The 21,171-nt window shown below is 41.6% G+C and overlaps 1 protein-coding gene and 1 long non-coding RNA gene across 4 annotated transcripts in view; one reads left to right on the top strand and one right to left on the bottom strand.

Annotated features, from left to right (window-relative positions):
* SPAG16 (sperm associated antigen 16) overlaps nucleotides 1-21,171 on the top strand; it is a 380,760-nt gene that overhangs the window by 272,652 nt on the left and 86,937 nt on the right. The window lies entirely within an intron of this gene.
* Nucleotides 10,462-16,068, bottom strand: LOC113995507. The gene is made up of 2 exons (XR_003543421.2): nucleotides 15,783-16,068; nucleotides 10,462-10,806 (listed from the first exon to the last, which is right to left on the bottom strand). It is a non-coding gene; the product is annotated as an uncharacterized LOC113995507 (long non-coding RNA).

The following is a 21,171-nucleotide window of genomic DNA, read 5'->3' as shown; positions in this document are numbered from 1 at the left end:
TCCATTCATATAAAATGAAAATGTGCAATAACAAAAAGTACAATTAATTACAAAAATATTACCTAAAATACAGAACTGACCAACAGGGGTAAAAAGCTCAGCGAGATTACCTGTGTTCTAGTGATATTTATTGTCCATTACTGTTTGTTCTTTTATTTGCTAATTCTGTAGTTGCATTTCATAACCAATCTTACTAAGTCCTCTAACAATTGCCTCAGAACTTCATTGTGTTGACAGGACTGCTTACTAGGCACAAAGAACTGAATTAACCAGTTATTTTTCATCATCAACTGTGTATTACCATGTCAGCAATATTGTGAGTGAGCATGCTTTTTCATTTGAAGAGGGGCTGTTCTATAAACAGTTTGGTTTAAAACCAGTATTAATCTTCCCTTCCAAAGGACAGACAAGCATTCATGTTGCAGCACAGAATTAGATCTTAGCTTAGGAAATCGTTTTGCTCAAAGGGAGTACAACATGATATGATATACTATAATAATATATAATGTAAAATATGTAGGTATATTGAAAAAAGTATACATTTGCATTGTTATGTTCATAAAATATAAAGCTTTGAGAGATAATTAAGGAATCATTAAAGAAAAATAATAGTATGATATTTTGTCATAATGACCCACATACTGTGGAACACATAATGTCAATATATTGAGTCACTTGGCAGAAAACTTTGCCATCAAATTCTAGATTATTTGTATAGTGATTTCACAGATCTCTCTGCTGTATCATTAAATAAGGTATTTTCATTTCCAAGGGAGTGAAAATGCATTGACATTTAAACTGTCCATTTTTGGACAGTTTCCCAAAGACAAGTTTAACCACTCTTGTATTTATGTGTGTAATTTGGAATGAGAGCTCATTTCTTGTTCAGGAGGATGTGAAGAAGTTTTACAGTTTTGTTTCTGGAGTATAATGTTGGCTCATTCGCAAAGGCACCGCATCCCTGAAAAACACATTTGCAATATTTCTGGCCAGATGGGAACTTTCCAATAGAAAGGTTATCAGCTTCAGGTAATCTGAATATGCACTTTTTTCGTCATTTGGATAAAATCCAAAATTTTCTCTGCAGGACTAAGCACACAACAGAGATATGAGATCGGGGTGGATGATGACAGAGGCAGAATGCAACAGGATGCAATCCCAGCTATAAAGATAGGAAAATACCTGGCTAAGGCTCTTGCCATAAGAGGGATAGTCCCTGTGTCACCTAAGCAGGGACAGAGGGTGAGCGACCCATACCAGGCACTGTCCATACACACAGACTGCTTTTTTTGGCTAACACTGGAGCTGCCAAGCCAACTAAATCAAAGTGAGCCTAAATCCTAAAATGGCCTTTGGTGCATCAATTAGAGGTTGAATGATGCTTGTCTTCGACAGCAAAGTGCTGGGTGAAATGATCCAGCAGGTTCCTGCAGTGTTTGTCTAAACAGTCATTCATGGATTTGGTCAATCTAAACTCTTCTGTCAGTCGTTTGGGTGGAGTTAACGAAAAAGCATGTCAAAATAAGTCAAACAGCCAGAATACTCCAGAAGTAAATGGTGATGGGAGAATATATCCTGTGTTTAACAGTCAGGGAGTGGGACATCTGCCTCATTCAGAACCTCTGTCTGTGGAACAGCTTGGGTGGATTTTCCTTATCAAAGCATGGCTGAATTTCCAGCTGTATCCCTCGGTCTCTCCAGGTGGTGTTACACCACCAGTGTAAAATACTTGAGTGCATTAATAGTCACAGACACAAATTGTTCAGCATCTTACAGGTGGATTTAATTACCAGATTAGAGAGCCATGGTTGAGCAGGTTTTTTCTTCTGCCCAATAATTATTTAAATGAGAGCTAATAATGATAGACGGGGTTTATGAAAAGTTGGGCGGTATCAGCAAATGAGACTGAGGTTGGAGATAGTAAGGCCCCAACTAATGGAAGAATTTTGCTTGGTTTTCCTTTGTGTTGTTTTCAAGTCATTATCGTTGCAAATGCAATGTAGACAAGCACATCTTACCTTTTGTTTTAACTGGTATTATCTTTGTCAGTATGACATGCACGGGGTGGGAGGTGCTTCACAAGGAGCCAGTACCAAGGAGGAGTTTGTAAGTTACTGGGATTCTCCTGATGGCATTATTGGGGATGGTACTTGCTGCCTTGACTGATCTGAGTGCTATTCATGGCTCAGATGCCTGACCATAAAGCCATTTTCTTTCTTCTGAGTCATTTCACACTCAGAACTGAAATAAGTTAGTGAAAAAAGTTGTGTATAAATCTTTCTGCTTCACTTGCACTCTGCCTTAGCTTTTCTTTAGCTCAGCTTAGAGGTGGACTTTTCCATATCCCATACTTGTGAATGAGGAGAAATGAACTACATAATTAATTACCACTGCACTTCATGTGGATTTTCTGCTTTGCCTCAGTCTTTCTGAAACAAGCTGGTGGTATTTCAGTGAGAGGTGGTGATGGAGCTGCCTGGGACTCAGCCCACTGGGGTAATGCTTTTCACTACAGTGCTTAATAACAGAAATTATTCTGATATTATATACAAAGTACATGTCCTTTGAATTCTGTGTGCCGTGAATGGTCTCAGAGGGAGGACTGACAGTGGTTACTGTGCAAGATGAGCCACAATGTAGCTAATTTTTAAACTGAATTCACTTTTGTTTTTTCATATGCAGTTTAACCAGTATCTCCATGTGCATATATTCTCATGTAGCATTCATGAATCCCTTAAATGCCATCTTGTAATCACCTGTTGTTTCCAGTTGCTGTTTTGAAAATGTAAATATGATTAATCACGACACAGCATTGCATATGTAAGACAAGCTGTAGAAGGTTCCATTTTATATGCTATGATATATTTATTTATTATCATAGCACATTAAAACAAACCAACCAAACAAACCCCACTTCACAGCAACAATCCAAAAAGCAAGAGAGGCCAAAGGAAACCAAATAATATTTGGAAAAAGGTACTGCTTTATTTAAATAAATAAAATCTATTTATTTTAAGATCTAGAGTTACAGGGAGGTGTCATCATTTAACCTGCTTCCATCCAGGCTGGGCCATGTTGCTCTCAACAGGTAACTGTTTTATTCCAAGGAAGAGGATATTAAAAGAAAAATAAAAGTTGTAAATGAGTGTGAAAGTTGAGAAATGGCAGGATCAAGATTATTTTGTGATAAAAGTGGTTTATTTTAGGAGATGAATTCTGGGGATGCAGGAGACACATTGACAGTGAACAGATGGTAGCACTGTCAACCATGCTGGGGTCAGGGCAACTGTTCAGTGTTGCTATCTAAAAGGAAGCTTAATTTGCTTTGATGTCACATGACATCACAGAGGGCCGTCACCACAAGACAGCCATCACTCCAATGGGTGGCAGTTGTTTGCTGTTCCTCTGGAGCTCCTTTGGGTGCTAAATAGTGCTCTAAAGAATTTGTTTCTCCGAATTACCCACCCTTTACTGAATACAGAATTATTGACAGGATTTTCTGGGATGCCATTGCTGAAGCATTTCCAATACCTGCACTTGCTATTACTGATAATATCAAAGCCACAAGTGATCCACACAGATGTCAGGAGGGACGGGGACATGGAGATTAAACCTCAAATGATCGGAATTCCTGCTGATACTGAGTCAGCAGGTAAAGTTCCAAAATCCCAGTCTTCAGATTCCTTATCTGGCAACAATTTGTGTGCTCAGAACAGAACTGGCAAACATAGTCCTTGCAAATTGATCCTGCAGTGCCCACTCCATTTTCTCTTTGATGTCCTCAGTTTTTGTTGGTATACTGGCTGCAAAAACAAGATGATGTTGAGGTGACAGAGCCAGGTGTCTGTCTTTTCTTCTTCTTCCCTTCACATTTTTGGTTAATTCATAGAATCATAGAATCAGCTGGGTTGGAAGGGACCTCCAAGATCGTCAAGTCCAACCCTTGATCCAACACCGCCGTGGTTACCAGACCACAGCACTAAGTGCCACATCCAGTCTCATCTTAAAAACCTCCAGAGATGGAGAATCCACCACTCCCTGGGCAGCCCATTCCAATGGCTGATTACCCTTTCTGTAAAGAATTTTGTCCTAATATCTAACCCAAACCTCCCCTCGCACAGCTTAAGACCATAAAATTTTCTGATTTCAACTTCTTTCCTCCTGCCTCAGTTTACAGGATAGCTTAAGTTGATATGAAGAATGATCAAAAGAGAATTTAAAACAAAACCTCCACCACTAAATAATGGTACAATATTCAGGAATAGGCAGGAATATTTTCCAGTATCATTCACAAGGACATTAAATGGTGTTTTGTCCCCAGTATCGACCTCTTGGGTGCTCCATTAGTGACTGTCCCAAGTGAACTTGTGAATACTGCAAAATATTGAAGCACAGAAACCAGTTCCTGATATGGAACCCCTGGCAAGACTTACAAGACCTGTCATGAGAATTGTTTGCTTTGTTCCCAGTGAGGGTAGACTGTGATATTTGCTGACAGACAACTGCGCTGAATTACCCTAAATCAAGAAAAAATCCTTCAACTTGACTAGTCAAACAGATCCCAAAGGAATACTGAGTAAGTTTGCCGATGCCCCTAAAGTGGGAGGGGCTGTCGACTCCCTGGAGGGCAGAAAGCCCCGCAGGCACTGAAGTGTTACACAGCATCCAGAGGAGGGACACGAGGGCTGGGAAGGGGCCGCAGGGGAAGCCGGTGAGGAGCAGCTGAGGGGACTTGGTCTGTTCAGCCCGGAGGACTCAGGGGAGACCTCACAGGGATCTTCGACATCCTTGTTGCCAAATCCTCTGAAATTGTTGGGATAAATAAAACTCTCTAACGCCGTGTTTTTAGTGTTAGAAAGCAAGGTATTGCTTTTATTCAGAGCGCTGGGGTGTGTATGTGGCCGACCAAAATCCTGCCCCCATACAGACACCACTTTTTCACCTATTTATACATTTTTGACAGACAAAAAGCGTTAATGTTCATTGGTCCTTAATTACATCATTCTCTTTCATTAGTTAGTATCCTACCTCTTATTGGTTATTAATGTCTTGCTTTCTGTGCTAATTAAGTCCACACTAAAAAAGATACTTTTTTAGTATCTTTTTCCCCGGTAGGGACTTTGCAGCATGTATACTGAATTCTTTGTTAATTCTTTTCTTTGTGACATAAAAAAAAACCTCCTTCCTTCCTTCCTTCCTTCCTCCTTTCTTTTCCTTCCTTCCTTCCTTCCTCCTTCCTTCCTTCTCTTTTCCTTCCTTCCTTCCTTCCTCCTTCCTTCCTTTCTTTTTTTCTCTCTTCTTCTCTCTTTCTTCTTTCTTCAGTCTCCCCCCCGGGGCATCGCGGGCTGCTTTTATAGTGGATCCGGGCGGGGCCCCCTTTGTGACGCTGGAGCTCTCTGAGCCGCCGTCACCAGCGAGGTCACAGTGGCCGCACCCGATGCATCACAAAGGGGGCCCTGGCGGGGCTGGCTGTGCCAAAAGCACAGCAAACTCGGGAGTCAGTGGTCCCTGGTGTCCCTGTGCGCCGGCAGCGACTCGCTCAGGGTGTGCCCGGGCCCTCGTCTCTGCTCGCCCGGGCTTTCCCTGGCTCAGGAGAGCCCCCTGGATCCCACTCGGGAGTGCTCCGCTGGGGATCAGGCTTCTCATGCCGGGAGTGCATCCCTTGGGACCCAGACGGCTCCAAAGCTTTGTCCTTGCTTCACCTGTGCCAAGAGTGACACACGGGACACGTTTCTGCCAGTTCAGCATGTTCAGAGCTGTTCAAAGCCTTCTGGAGGCAAAAAGGGGGCTGGGGTGAGGGGGAATGTCAGTAAGTGGGAGCTTAAGTATTCAAGAAAAGAAAGGACCAGAAAAAGGCAGCTTCAAATATGAGATAAGTAACAACAACAACAACACAAGGCGTTACCATTCTGGAACTTTTTCAGTGAAAGCACAGAACACTAACATATAATCTCATAGGAAATAGCCTTAAGTTTTAAATAAACAAGCAACTGTTCAATAGTAACATATATAATCTTAGAGGAAATAATCTTCCATTTTAAATAAATCTGCAGTCAAACCTGTCAGTAGGCAACAAAAGGAGCACGTGCTCAAAGGCTCCCTCTGGGACATGGCTCACACTGCTGTGCTTTCCCAGACAGCTCAAACAGGTGGAGTCTGAGACATGAACAACTTTTTTGGCAGGGATTTGCAAAAGTCAGAGCCAGCCGACACAGGGTCAGAATATCAGGTTTTTAACAGCCCTTTCTGCTAAAACCGTGGCTGGGATCAGCCCCATTGCAAATGGCTGGTGCTGGGGGCATTCTGAGAGAACACTGATTTTCTGTAAGGACGACCCAGCATTTCACATTTCAAGCCAGAAACATCTGTTTGTCCTACTTCTTTCCTTAGAGGGAAGAGAGACCTCCATTTCCCTGAAGTTTTCTGAAACGGCTCTTGTCCCTCCCCTACAGCCTGAACTTACCTAGAAAGTATTATCTCCAAACTCCTTCTCTCTATTTCACTGTAGCCAGGCCAGTCTTTCTGAATGTCTTTAAAGAAATGTTCCTTCAGACTAGAGGAATTATCCTTTGGATTCAGGTTGGCTACCTACAGGCAAACCTTTTTCTGATACCTTAAATTGACATCATTTAAGTGGCACTGAGGAGATAAAGCTCCATCTTGGTAGGGTGGGGAGTTTTCTAGGATGGAAGAAGCTCTCCATTGCTGGGAAGCTGTACAGGGGGTTTTGAAATTAGTGGCTGAATTGGCAGGGGACACATGTGCACCTTTCAGATCCCAGGAGGTGACACTGTGTACACATATAAAGAGAACTGGAATAAAACAAGATCTTTACTCTTTCCCACTTGTTTTGCAGTTTCTGAAGCTTGCTTTTTCTATTTGTCTCCCTCTTGATTACAGATAAAGTCATGCATGATGGGAGAAAAATCCTCTAGTACAGAATTTACCAGTAATCTTTTTAGAGGCATCTGATTTTGCCCATATAGAGCAATTATGTGCTGACATTAATGTGTGTGTTTTCTTTGTGACCCCCATTTCTGACTAAAAAGCTTTTTTCATTACAACACTTTATTGCTCTGTGTTCTTTAATCTCCAAGGCAGATTACTTGATAACATCAATTGATTCCTTAGGGTGCTTTTCCCCTTGTGGTTCAGTGCCTGAGTCCCTGCCTCAATTCTGACTATGTATGTGCTGTCACAGACAATACAGTCTCAACTTGGGTAATTTTCACTTGATTGAAGTTATTGCCAATTAACACAAACTTCTGATCACTGATTCTGTGTTTTGACAAAAGAGAAAACATGAAGAATTAAACAACTGTTTAAGTAAATGCTTTTTTTCCCCTTTCCCATTCTCTGCGTAAGCCGAACCTCTCTCCTGCCCCCTTCCTAGTCTCTGCCTGCCCTGTTTTTGCTGCAGGCTGCACCCCATTATCCCCATTCCTTTGGTGCAGTACCGGGTGATGCGGGAGGTTGGGGTTGTGTGTGCAGGGCCTTCTGTGGGACACTCCTCCTGCTCCCTCCCACTCATCCCCCCTGCTCCAGGCTCTCACTGCTTCCCTGAGGGTTGCCCCCAGGCCACAGGTTTCTATCAGTGGGTGGACATTAATTGGGGACTCTGTGTCAATTAATTGGGTTTCAGTGCATGAGCTGATGGGGCAGCCGTGCGTGAGCTGGGGGCATTCATGCACAAGGGAATTGGGTGCTCAGGTATGAACCAACTGGATGCACTGGTTGGGCACTTGTGTAGCTGTAGTAAACTCTGCAAACTGATGCTCAATATGCAAAGAGAACTTCATATATAGATAGACTGAAATAGATGTAATTCTTTGGATTTGTCCCGGCACTTGTTTTTTTACACAGACCTCAGAAAACTCCCAGTTCTGGTTAGTAGTCAGCTTAGACTTGCTGCAGTGCTGTGACTCCTCCTAGCAGGGTGGCAAGGTGATCCAGCTGTGGATTTGGAACACATCTTTCCAATTCCTTTGAAGCATTTGCTCTTTACACTGAGAACTGAGACTTATTTTGCTGCCTGCTTTGCTTCTCATTCAGGCTTTTCTCAAGTCTATTCATAAAGCGTAAGCCACAATCTTGTACATCACTTGTTCCTCTCTTTTCTCCCATCAGGAATTGCTTAATGTCTGTCCCATCAGAACCCTTTGGTTTGCTATGGGTTCAGAACTCTTAAGACCTGTGTGTTTTCACTGTATGCTTACACAACTTCTCCATATAAACTAAGGATTCACATGGTCTGTTCTTTTAAATATAATTGATCCACATTCTCAGAGATTTTGCTTAACGAGCACAAATGCAGCCACCTGCATATCTTAGTTTGCTATTTATTATTTGATGGTCAGCACTTTCAGTTTGTCTTCACTTTCTTCTTGGCTTCAGCTCATCTCCAAGTGCTGTGTCAGTGCTGTCCATGTGAGCTGTGTGTGCCTCCTCTGTCCCTGCAGATACTGGCCAAGCACCAGTCAGGAAAAAAATCCTCTTCTTCCTTCTTTCCAAAATGGGGTAGGGCTAAATATCAAAATTAGGCCTTTTGCTTTATACTGGCAAACTGAAAGCAGTCATGAGTCTCCATTTCTCTTTTGTCTTGTCCATCTCTCTCTCTCTCTTTCTCTTTAATCCAAACTTGAGTATCCCTTATAAAACTTTTCTTTAAAGTCCATGATATGTGTTTGGACCATGTCTGAATGTGCATCCCTACTTTAAACTGATCTGGGGGAGATAAACTTTCAGGTCCACCATTTGTTGACCTTTTTTTTTTCTTAATACAAGCAAAAGATTTTCAAAACTGATACCTTGGGTAGAGGAAATAGAGGGCTGGTTCACCTCAGCCACACTGGCAAATAGGTTTTGTCCTTTGTGCCTCAAAGCTGAAATCACTGCTTTGGCAGAGCTTTGCAATAAGCAAATGCTGTTGCCCCAACTGTATGCTCTTCAACACTGCACCAATATTGATGTTTTGTCCCCAGGGAGTCTGCCCAGCCTGTGTGTTTGAACTGATGAATCCATTAGTGGACTCCCTGGAGAGATTCAGGTGCGCTCTGAGTTGCTTTACACAACCCATGCCCCATTTTCCAGTCCTGATCATGCTGCTTAGCTTGGAAGTGAGATTGACAACACGGCCCTGTGGCCCCCTTTCTCTGAGGAGTGCTTACAACATCTGTTGACCATCCTTAATTGCTCCTATGGTCAGCATGGGACTAAAAGGATGTGCTGGAAGACTGCATTGCTCAACAGTAATTCCTTCTCTCGTAATTCTCCCTCCTTCCCTCGCTGCTGTTCTATGTAATTTTTTTCTCATTCTCAACATTTGTTTTCCTGATCATAAAAATTCTCTAATTTGGAGGCAGTGGGTAGATTGGAACGTACACGAATATGAGCTGATTGACAGATCATTTAGTCTGCTTGTTTCACGGGGACATGAAACTATCACACCCCTTATTTCTGACCGTGTCAGTTTGCCGAAGGGAAGAAGCTGGTAATGAATTTTCCCCCTTTGTTGATCAGGAGAAGAAGCTGTGCTGTGCAGTGTTTCTGGTGTGTCATGACCATTTTTCAATACAAGGAAGCACCACAATATTTAAATACGCTAGAAGGGAAAGAAAAGGGATTCTGAAAATATGACTTTATTTTCAGTACACACATAATTTAAAATGTATGAAATATTTGTCATTTGGAAAGGAAAGGGAGGTGGCTTGGAACCCCCTTCTTTTACATTTTTTGCCCTAGTTGCAGATAGTTTTGTCTCTGGCTGTGTTTGCTGAGCTAATGAGGGTGGGGACTGTGTACTACTGCAGGCAATTGCTTTGAGCGCTGAGCACTTTGAAGAGATTAGCCCCATTGATATTCCCTTCATCTTCGTTAGAGAGGAATGCTTCCTTCCCTGGAGTGCAAGGAGATGGACAGCTATTTAATAGAGCCAGCCTTTTTCAAGTAGATACTGTAGTCCTAAATATTCCCATCTCACTTGCCTGCACACACCCAGCATAAAAACAATGTTCTAGAGGCCAGGGTTGTAGCTCATTAGAGCAATATATTGACCTGGTCGGGTTTTTTTTTGAGGACCCCAGGTTGATTGGATTATTATCTGACTGGTTGAATGTTATTCTTCAAGGAGAAGCAACAGTTTCAGCTGTTCAGGCAGTCAGCCAAAACATGGTGATGAGCAAATTGTTTGTTCCAAGAGTAAATGAAGGGAATGTCCACATGATTTTTGCCATCCTTGAGTTAAACTAACAGAATCTGAAAATTGGAGCTTTATGCATCCCAAGTGGGGCATAACTGATCAAAATTTTGATTCTCCGGCAGCTATCCACAAACTGAATTAAAATGGTTTGCAAGAAGTTGGCCTTTTTTCTAATATCATTTCAACTAGGCACAAGTCTTAAAATAATAATGTATTCGACATCTCATCTCTAGCATTTACTGCTTTTGTAACTTTACCAGGTCTATGGGTTCTATTTTATATTTATTGTTTATATTAATTCCAGCTCACAGAATGCTGCAATTAGCAAATTCCAGCTTTGAATGTATTTATAGGGATAGAATGAGAACTCCTTTCTTTCACTCAGACTGCACAGCCCCATCCCAAGCCTGGCTTAGATACAAGAGCTTCATCTCCTGATTAACTTGTTCTGCAGACAGTCAGAGAGTAAGGACCTCTGAAGGTCACCACAGCCTTTCTTCCGTGAAAGCTCCTCTTAAATATCGACAGCTCTCCGGGTCTTGTGTTCTGAGTACAGCATCTGTATTGTATGTGCAGAATGGATCAATACTACATTCATCATCCATATCCTGAAATAAAAGAAAGGGATTTTTGAAATAAGTTATGCTACTGATCTGGGATTTGCGTGTGCTTTGTGTGTGTTAAACGTGGGAGATGGAGTGACGGTGGCATTCTCTGCCAAGGACTGGAGAGGGCCGGGGATCTGCACGGGGACAGCGATTTGCATCTCTGTCACTGTTGAAATGAGATGGATGGCCATCAGTAATCAGGAGTCATTAGCTAGCTTGTAGCTTGGTGGAATGATCCAGACTTGAGTTGGGAGTGTAGAAAATATGCTTATGAAAGAAGAAATTGGGTAGTTTTGTTTAAGGGAAGCTAATACTTAGAGAGGAGACAGAGTCCATAGGGACTGGATGCTTTGGAGTGACTGCCTAAGTGTCTCAAGTACGTTGTTTCAAACTTAAGGATCATTTAGATAATTTAGACAGTTTACCCACTGCTCTTTTCCCTTTCAAGAAGCAAAGTTCATATTTTGAATTGAAAGTAGGAAATGAAGTGTCAGACAGTTTCATATAAACCCCCCCAATCTTTAAAACTATCCATAACCAGTATTTAGCTTTCCCCTTTTTGGAGGTAAAAACTGTGCTAGTCTATGTTGAATTTGAGTAACACGCTTTCAGTAACTCAAAACTTATATTTTTGGCAAACTTGCTATTTTTCCAGTATTCATTTTTTAAAGTAACTAAAGTCTAAAAGAAAATTATTCACCTCCAGATTACCTGTTTCGTGATTACCAAGAAAGTTTTGATTCTTTGAACAGCTCTTCCACTTGGTAAATGAAATATATTCATGAGCTAGTTCTTTTCAGAGCTTGGAAGGTGGCATCTCTTCTCAAGAAAGAGATCATCTTTGAATTAAAAGTATGCTGTCCTTAGCCCTTTTTTATTTTTTATTTTATTGACAAATTGTCACAGGAGCTAAAATGCATAATCATCAATAACAAGTGATCCATGGGGCTATGCAAAATATATTGATTAACAATATAATCTCCATACAGATGTCCTAGGAGTGCTTGTTATTTTTTATGGACCAATCTAGGACTCCTGCTTGCTTTTCAAGGGCCAGGGGGAAGAAGGTGAGAGAGACAAAGTTCAGGGCATCTCTGCAGTCCCCCCTGCTGCTGCCAGTCCGGCCTGGCTGCACTGGTGGGTCATGTCCACGGAGAGGCAGCGTGTTGGCTGAGAGGGAAAAATACTGCCAGCTGCTCCTACCATGGGCTGTGCCAGCCCTTCTTTGTCAGGCCTGCATGGGCACAAAACAAACCCATTGGTTTGAAGTGAACTGGGAGCCTGAGACAAAATCCCCATTGTCATGAAAGCCTGATTTTAATTTGTTTTCAGGGCTGCTCCACCACCAAGAAAATCTTGATTTAGATGCCTTTGAGGCATTGAACTTATGCAGAACTATTCCTCAGAGAAAATTGGATGCAATGTTAGGATTAGGTAAGTGACCTAGGAGAGAGAAAGAGAGTGCAAAACTTGCATATCCACTTTGTCCAGATGGATATTCACTAGGAAACCTTCAAACTGCTCATAAATATTGCCTGTTCTTTTGTAAAGGCTCCCACCAGCAAGCCCATGGTCATTTCCTGGGCAGAAAGACATTTTTTGTACTGACACTTTCGGGCAACTAAATAAAGTGTTTGAATTCCCTTTCTCTTTCTGTGGCAAAATACTATGCATGATGATGAATGGGAAAATAAGCAAGGAAAGAAATTCTGTAAACAGCCTCTGAAGCCTGACTTGGATATTTGAGCTGTGTGTTTGGTTTTGGGTTTTTTTCCTGTGGAATGAACTTTCTTTACTTCTTTGCCTGTCCTTTAATTTGTGAATATCTTTTATGTAGAGCTGTTACCTCTCTGAGCATCCCATGCTCTTGGGGAGTAGGGTAAAATCTACTTACTTTTAGAGTCTGCTTTTAGTCTTTCCTCTCTAAACTGAGTGGAAAAAAAGAGGAAATATCCTCTTTTTTTTCCTCTTCTAGAATAAAGCCAAAGAGGGTGGTGATGACAGAGAGTTCTTTAATGTTGGGTCATGTCAAGCATCATTCCCCCTTCAGCATTTTATATCATAAATGAATATGTGTGCAGTACCTCAGGAACCTGCCAGGAAACACAGCAGAGCAGAACTGCAGTGCTTTGGGTCATAGCAAAGGTCTCTTGTGCCAGACCCACCCCTGGCACTGGGCAGGAGGTGATGCTTAGGGAAAACACTGGTTTCCCTGCTGCTCTCCTGCAGTGCCTGTGGACTGGGGGCTCCCAGAGCTGGGGGCCTCATGCACTTTGGTGTTCATGGATCTGTTAAACTTCCCTCATCTTTCGGTTTGAAACTTTATATTTCCAGCAGATCCCATAGCTATGATGAAGTACTTCCCTGCCTTTGCTTTAAATCTCTTAGTGATACATTCTGATTCTCATACTGTGGGAATTAGTGAATAATAGCTCCTTGTTCAGCCTCTCCATGCTGGCACATCTTCCCCTGCTCTCTTTTCTGCAGCTGAAGTGTCTGTGTCTGTTCAATCTCCTGGATAAATAAGCCATTCCTCACCTTTCTTCATTTGTTACGTAAGTCTTATTTTGGCTGCCTGCTTTTGGAAACAGAGAAGAGGGACAAGTCCTCTATGATGTATTTAATATGTGCTTAAATCATGGTTTTAAAAGGAGGCCTAATGAAGTTTCCTGATTTTCTTCTCTGTCTTCCTCTCCCCCCCAATAAATCTTAAATCTTGACATTATACCAAGCTGATATTTCCAAAGAAAACAGAGTGGCTGTGAGATCTCTCTCCTGAATGACAAAGGCTAGTTTACTGTTCATCATTGGATTTGTATAATTAAGGATACTTTTGTTCATTCGAACCATTTCATGTCTCACAGAATTCAGTTTCATCTGCCACTAAATCCAGTAGCATCTTGAGATTCTTCGGTGGGTCTGTGAAATGTGCTATTGTCTTGAAAAACATGGATTATTTTATACTATCAGTGCTCACCTTCACATCCTGTAAAAAAATTATATGTTGACTAGCACAGGTCCCAGAATAAATGTCACATTCTTCTGGTAGTCTGTTCCTGTGTTTTCCTGACTGTGTCCTATTGGAAAGGTTCCATTTTTCCCCCTCCCGACTTTGATCATCAAAACTTCTGGCAGTTCAGCTATCTCATGTCAGTCACAACCCTTCCTCCTGTGCTTCCCAGCACCATCAAAGACCTGGAGCAGATTTCTGATCTGTGGTTTCCTGCTGTAAAAGCTCGGGTAACTCTTCCCTATGGTGTTACATTTCTCTGTGCATCAGCTAAATCTGTTTATTACACAACTGAGTTTATTACACCTGTAAAAAAATCAGAGGTACCAGCTGGCAGTTTCTCAGACTCTTTTTAGAAGTTGCTGTAACATTTGCCACCTTCCATTCCTCTGCCCCTTGGACCACGTTAAGCAGTAGGTCTTGTACTTCAGTAATTATTTCAGTTAATTTCATATTTAATGTTTTCTAAAACTCCTGTTTGAATACTCTCTGAATCTGGCAAGTATTTAATCACCTTAGTCCAAGATTCTGGACTTCTATTCCCTTTTAAGAAACCAATGCAGCCTGTCCAGGGCATGTTTGGGGAGTTACAAAAGCTCAGCTCTGCTGATACCCAGTTCTGGTGGCTCGTGGGATTGCAGCTGCTCGGGTATGGTGGGAATAATGCGCAGGTGGCTTTGGAATCCATCACAGAGAAGAGGGATTTAGGCTATTGGTGTATGGGGCACCTGGCTTTCTTTGAGAGACCTCATCTTTAAAAGAATAGATGACTCTTCCTAGTAAAGGAATGAGTCAGCAGTTCCTTCAACCGAAGACGTACATCTACTTAATAGAAGGTATTTTGTTGCTCAGCTAGATGTGCATCTGAAGTTGGATGGTAACATTAAAGTTGGATGGTAAGATCAGGATTTAAATTGTTAAAGCTGTCCTTGGAGTGCAAGGTTCACTGAATTTGAGAATTTCATTGTGCATTCCATAAAAAAAGTGGAACTTAAAGCATAGTCTGTTAAATTCATTGCCTTCCCTGGCTTCCTTGCCAGAACTGTAGTAGTAGTAGTTGGTAACAGCCTTTTATTCAGGTTCATTCCTTTCTGTGTTCCAGACTGCAGCCACAGCTGTCTGCTTAAAACTCTAATATACAATTATGTGTATGTGGCTAAACAGGTCTTTCCTTACATCACTGGAATTAGCCTTCTCCACTGGGGTCCAGTATTTGAGGAGGTTTTTCTATTGTGTGTTATTTTTCCTTCAGTTCCATACAGTAGCCAGTCAGCCTGAATGGCATTGGAAATATCTCGGATAGTATAATTGGCTTTTATAACAGTGACTGTAATTAATGATTAGTATTTTAGCTGTGCTTGCAAGCTAAGTTTAGGTACTGGCAAAATAAGGAGTCATTGTCTGATGGACCAGCAAAATAATGGGCTCCATTTAGGCAGCTGAACCCTCTGAGTCGGAGCCCAGGGAGGGCAGGTCTGTGCCTGTGCTGGCTTCACTCAGCGCTGTGGCTGAGAGGGTCCTCCACCTTCTTCCCTGAGCAGCTGCAATTGCCAGGAATGAGTGAACAACCTGCCTTTAGAATCTCATGGCCTTCCCCTTACAGCTCCTGCTTCTGAGTGTTTGAATGTGGGACTGCTGAGCCTCATGATGCAGGTATTGTGATTGATGGTAATTTTATTTATTAATTAACACATTTGTTATAGGACATGTTTGGGTAAGTTAGTAGACAACTCTGATGCTCGATAGGGTATTGCAGGCATAGTAAACACAAAATTGGGGAAAACGAGGTTACTGAGTACAATGAACACTTCTTCCCTGGCATCAGAGCAAAGCATAGGGAAAGGAAACAGGAAAGGAAATCAAGAAGAAGAACCAGCCCCACAGAAATTATTAAACATCACCTCATTCAGAACCCCTCAGCTAAAGAAAAAAAGATGCTCTCCTGAAATACCACCCAAAGTCTTACCTGGTAGATATAGATCTGATGTTTGGAGAGAAGACTGACATTGTTTGCTGGGCAGTGTTGAGCATCCCCATGGTGTCATGTACCTTGTGCAGCAGGTTCTCTGTGGCAAGCTAGGACTTAGTGGGCCAGGGTAGGGGATATCTTGAGTCTTGGTGTTGGCCCTTTCAAGGGAAGAGAAGTCTGAACCTCCAATGTCTGAAGATGTTTCTTCTTGGCTTTTGTCTTACTTGATACCACATGCTCTGGGTGGCTGTTCCTGTAATCCCCCTGAGCCAGCCTCTGTCTAGCAGGCACCATACATTCTGTGCAGGGCATTTTCTGTGACATCATAGGGGACCCAGCTGAGCAGGTACGTCCTAAATGCTGCAGCAGGCTGCTCTGGCTGTTAGTGGTTCATTAGGTCAGACATCCCAGCTCTGGGATGGTTTTCAAACACTGCTTCACTGAGAGTCCTAGTTTCACTCTCAGCTGCATGTGCTGCTGGCCTGAGGGCTCCTGGGGCTGCCCATTCAAACTCTTACACTAACCAGGCACTCTGGTACATATTTTATAACAATTCCTTGTCATTCCTTTCTCATTTGTTTTCTGGTGTTCCTTTCCTTTCGCTGCTATAAAAGCTCTTCTGTTCTTACATTTGATGTTCGCTTCTGTGATTTGTCCTGATGTTCTCTGCAATTATTGTTTGAGTAGTACTGAGGGGAATGTCTGAATAATTTGGTGGAATGGATCCAAAATGACACAGACTGGGTTGCTCAAGAGATGAGAGCACAATCACACCCATTAGCATAGATCTGACCTTCACCTTATGTACAAATACGTGCAGATTGCAGTCCTTTGGCTCTTCTGCAGTTTTGCTCTTAACATACATATTCACGGTCTGTTTGGGCTTTTTGGAAGCACATGCTAAAGGCTGGATGAGGAGACTTAACTTCCAGGAATTACCCCATTAGATGTGAAGCTGTTTTTTGTGTAAAGGTGTGGCAGAGTGACCATTAGGATCCTGCTGTTGTGAAATGGTAGATGCTGTGATCCTGATCACATTACTAGTGTGGCTCTGTCACTTGTGTGATGAGCACCATGTGTGCCTGAATTTGAAGTGGCCTGCACTGGATCTCTCTATAGTGTTACCTCACTTGTTCTTCTCTTGTAATTCATGGAGGAGAGGTGAGAACTGCACCCCAGTACAGTGTGGCCATCTTCATGGAAACACAGTGCCTGTTGGTACATCCTCTCCAGAACAGACACACCTAAAATCACAGAATCACAGAATGGTTTGGGTTGGAAGGAAACTTAAAGAGCATCTCATTCAAAACCCCTGCCATGGGCAGGGACACCTTCCACTAGCCCAGGTTGCTCCAAGCCCCATCCAACCTGGCCTTGAAAACTTCCAGGGATGGGGCAGCTGCAGGTTCTCTGAGCAACCTGTGCCAGGGCCTCCCCACCCTCACAGGGAAGAATTTCTTCCTAATACCTCATCTAAACCTACAACCTTTCAGTTTGTACCCCTTACTCTTTATCCTATCAGTACAGTTCCTGATGAAGAGTCTGTTTCCAGCTTCCACATGGTTCTCTTTAGGTGCTGGAAGGCTGCTGTTAGACCTCCATGCAGCCTTCTCTTTCCCAGGCTGAACAGCCCCAGCTCTCTCAGCCTGTCCCCATAGGGGAGGTGCTCTAGTCTAGAATTCAAGCATTTCATGTCTTCAGTTGTCCTAGCCCAACAAAAGTAAAAACCCCTTTATATGCTCAGTGATTTAAAAGCAGCAAACACACCTCAGCCCATCTACTGCCACATACATAGTCAATTTGGATATTTCCAAGCAAAACAAATACTTCCAAAGGAGCTATTGTGAACAGATGGACTAACATTCATAAAATAGGCAGTTCCCTCTTTAAGTGATTCGTTGGAATAAAAGGTATTGTTTCCACTGAGATTTAAACAACAGTTTGCTTAAATTATTTTTATATTTGCCCATTATATTGTGAGCATATGAAATGGGCAAAATGTTAAGAATAATTAAGCAGAGTGGTCCTGAATACCCTGGTGAGTCTGAAAAATCATATATAACAGTAAGCAGCTATCTGTGGAGCTGCCAATTCTACTTATATAAGCCCATCTGTTTACATCTACACCTGTTCCCTAAAGAAGAATACATCTTATGTGAAGAATTCCCACCAGATCCCTCAGACATTTTATCATTCAGGAATGTTCTTCCTGTTTGTTCTCTCTCTTTCCTTTATAAGAAACTATACAATTCATGTGTTCAGTGTGGTCTCTAAGAACATTTGCAAGACAAATGCTGGACTTAGCATATAAAATTAAATTAGTTTGTTCTCTTCTGATTCTGTAATGAATACAAATTGTTGCAAGCCATTTGCATATACCTTTGACTCACAGTGGCTCATAGTCTTGTCTCCTGTTTCTCTCTCCCCTCCTACATCCTCATTTGGAATCCCTCAGACCATCTCTTGTTAAACCTAAGGTATAGGTTATTTTATGTCTAACTGATCATGTGGAAAGGATGTTTGCTGTTTACAGTATGTCAACTTCTTTTATTATAAAACTTATTTTTAAAAGAGAGAAAGAGGTTCAGGAGCTACAAACTTTGTGTTTCCCTGTGTCCTCCAGTCCTAGGAGTTCTGCAAATGTACAGCTAATGTTTTACTGCTGAGAAACAGCAGATATACATTCCCTGGTGTAGGTTCCATCCTCAGAACTGCTTCAACAACAAAATTACCTGAATAACATCAGATACAAGCATATGGACTTTTTTGATCTTTTTATTAAATCCTAGTATCAAAGTGGATTTATCCACTCTCAAAGATAAGATGGGGGGAGGCCAGCTTTTGAAGATCATTTGCATTTCTTTCATTTGGTGGCCTAATCTTCTTCCTACTCTATTGAACTTCTGTAAATTGTTTTAGAATTATTAGAACAAAAAAATATCTCTAAAGAGTTCTAACTTCTAATTTTCAAAGTGTAAATTCTTTACATAAACTTTAGTGGCACAGCAAATACAAAATAAAATGAGGCCAAGTCAAAAAAGGAACAAATTCAATTAGCCCCTTCAAAGAAATATGAACTTGATTTCAGGTTTTGAATTACAGATTTAGAGTATGGGTGGTTTTTTTTTTTCTTGTCAGCTTCTGCAGAACTGAAATACATGAATTCATGATATGTATCTCATTCAGAGAGCGCAGCAGCCTTTCCCAGCACAAACACATTATACTCCCCATTATACTTCCATTACATTATACTGGCCTAGCAGAGAATTGCCATGAACTTCCATCCGTCATTGCTTTTACCTTCTCTTTGCTGTAAACAGTGGCTACCTGTGTTTTAGGTAAGTAAATTATTCCATGGTAACCTATTGGTGGCCTTAGATGCCAAGTGACAGAAATAGGAAGGGAAGAGCCCTCTTGACAGGGAGTGGGTAAAGGCAGGTTCCAGATCCATCTCTTTGTAAGTGCTGGGGTAGGACATAGTGTGCCAAGGATTATAGGTTATAGGCATTCAGCTCTGTACTCAGGGGCTGTATTAGGGACTCTTGCCTGCAGTGGGGACAGCAGACCCTGGCCAATGTGGATTAATGTTTGATTTCCTTACACTGCCAGCAGCACACTGAAGGGGTTTTGTTGGTGCTTGATTCTCCTGACTGCACTGGTGCACCTTTTCATGGAGACCTTGGTTACACATCGAGTGGGCTGTGTATTGTTGCTGTTGCATATGGAAGGGGTAGCTGGGAGTGTGCAGGTGCCCTCTGAATCACAGGGAGAAGTAGATTTAGAAAAATGAGCAGCATACAGCCTACCCTGGGCTTTTGTCCTCAGTAACCCTCGAGAACTGATTTCCATCTGCCTGTGCTGGAGTTAGCACAGTCAAAGGAACTGCTCTTGGAGCTGCTCTTCGACTAATATTTTCTTACTGTGTTACCTTTTCCTTTAGTGTCTCTCATAAACAGCACTCACCTCTTTGCATTTTTTCATTGTAACAGTGTATTTTCTCTAGACAGATCTTGAACATCAAGATTAGTTTGGACATCAGGAAAAATTCTTCACTAAAAGGGTGGTCAGGCATTGGAATGTGCTGCCTAGGGAGGAGGTGGAGTGCCCATCCCTGAAGGTGTTCAGGAAATGATTGGATGTGGCACTTAGTGCTCTGGTCTAGTTGACAGGGTGGTAGTTGGTCAAAAGTTGGAGTCGGTGGTCTTGGAGGTCTTTTCCGACCTTGATGATTGTGTGATTCTGTGATTTTAAGTAAATTTTTCTGTCTCCCTTCAGTAATCTGGCTATAGTATTCTTCAGCTGTTTATCTGTACCAAAATACTTTCCCCAACCCATCCAGTGATTCTAGCAGTCCAAAGTGGGGATTAAAGGAGAGGTTTATATTTAAGAATAGATCACAGCTAAAGAACTTTAGAGTATTATGGGATTCTCTGTCAAGGCCTTTGAAGATATTGTCTAAAACACTTTTTAACTGCTTGGCTCTATCAGCTCTGGGGGAGTTATTGTCTCTATTTCCAAACAGTTAGCAGATAAAGCCTTAAAGGCTTGGAGCAATCCCAGTTGTGCGGTGAGTCAATTTATGGGGAAAATATCTCTTGAATCAGTAGTTAAAGCTTTATTACAGATGGCTCAGATATTGGGCTTGATTTATTCTTTATATCTTCTGTAGTGACATGAGTGAATTGTCTACAGAAAGGCCACATCATACTTATTACAGAGTAAAGGGCAAATTGGAAAGGTAGTTGCTTCTTTATGGGCCCAATTGCAGCAGAGCAGAGAATGCAGAAATAAACCAAGATTCTTTTTAGGTTGTTGCAGCAAGTTATCAGCATACTTGTTTATCATTAGGATGTGCTTGAAGATAGTTTACATAAATGTCTTTATACATATCAAAGGAAGTTGTTTCACCTGATGATAGTATTTGATTTTATTTGATGCCTCCCTAAAACTATCAAGCATTAATTTAAATCGAACATTCATTTAAATCATGCAAGGCAAGGAGAAGGAAGATCTTAAGGATTTTGATTTGGTTATATCTTACCAAATTTGCTTACAACTGAAAATTCTTTTGGAAACAGAAAGCCTTTATTTTACTTTGAGACAATGAATATTTGCACTAGATATATACCTCAAGGAAAAAAATATTTTCAAAAATTTCTTAAAATCACATATAAAAAAATTCCTGCAGCCATCGTCATTTTTTCACATTTCTATGAGGAGGATGCATGGCAGTCGATGCAGAATTCTTCTGAAAACACATACTTTATTTTAAATTAAAATTAATAATGCACTGGGATTACAAGTGGGCTGCAGAGTTTTGTTTCTGATTTTATTTTCATGGTCCATGTAATACGGGCAATAATTTAGAATTGTATTTTTGAAGGAC

This window comes from Pipra filicauda, unplaced genomic scaffold (genome assembly GCF_003945595.2).
Source record: "Pipra filicauda isolate LSUMZ 115617 unplaced genomic scaffold, ASM394559v2 scaffold21_size4447388_pilon, whole genome shotgun sequence".
Classification (NCBI taxonomy): Eukaryota; Metazoa; Chordata; class Aves; order Passeriformes; family Pipridae; genus Pipra; species Pipra filicauda.
The sequence above is the reverse complement of the archived record's forward strand: the minus strand, read 5'-3'. Positions and strand labels throughout refer to the sequence as shown.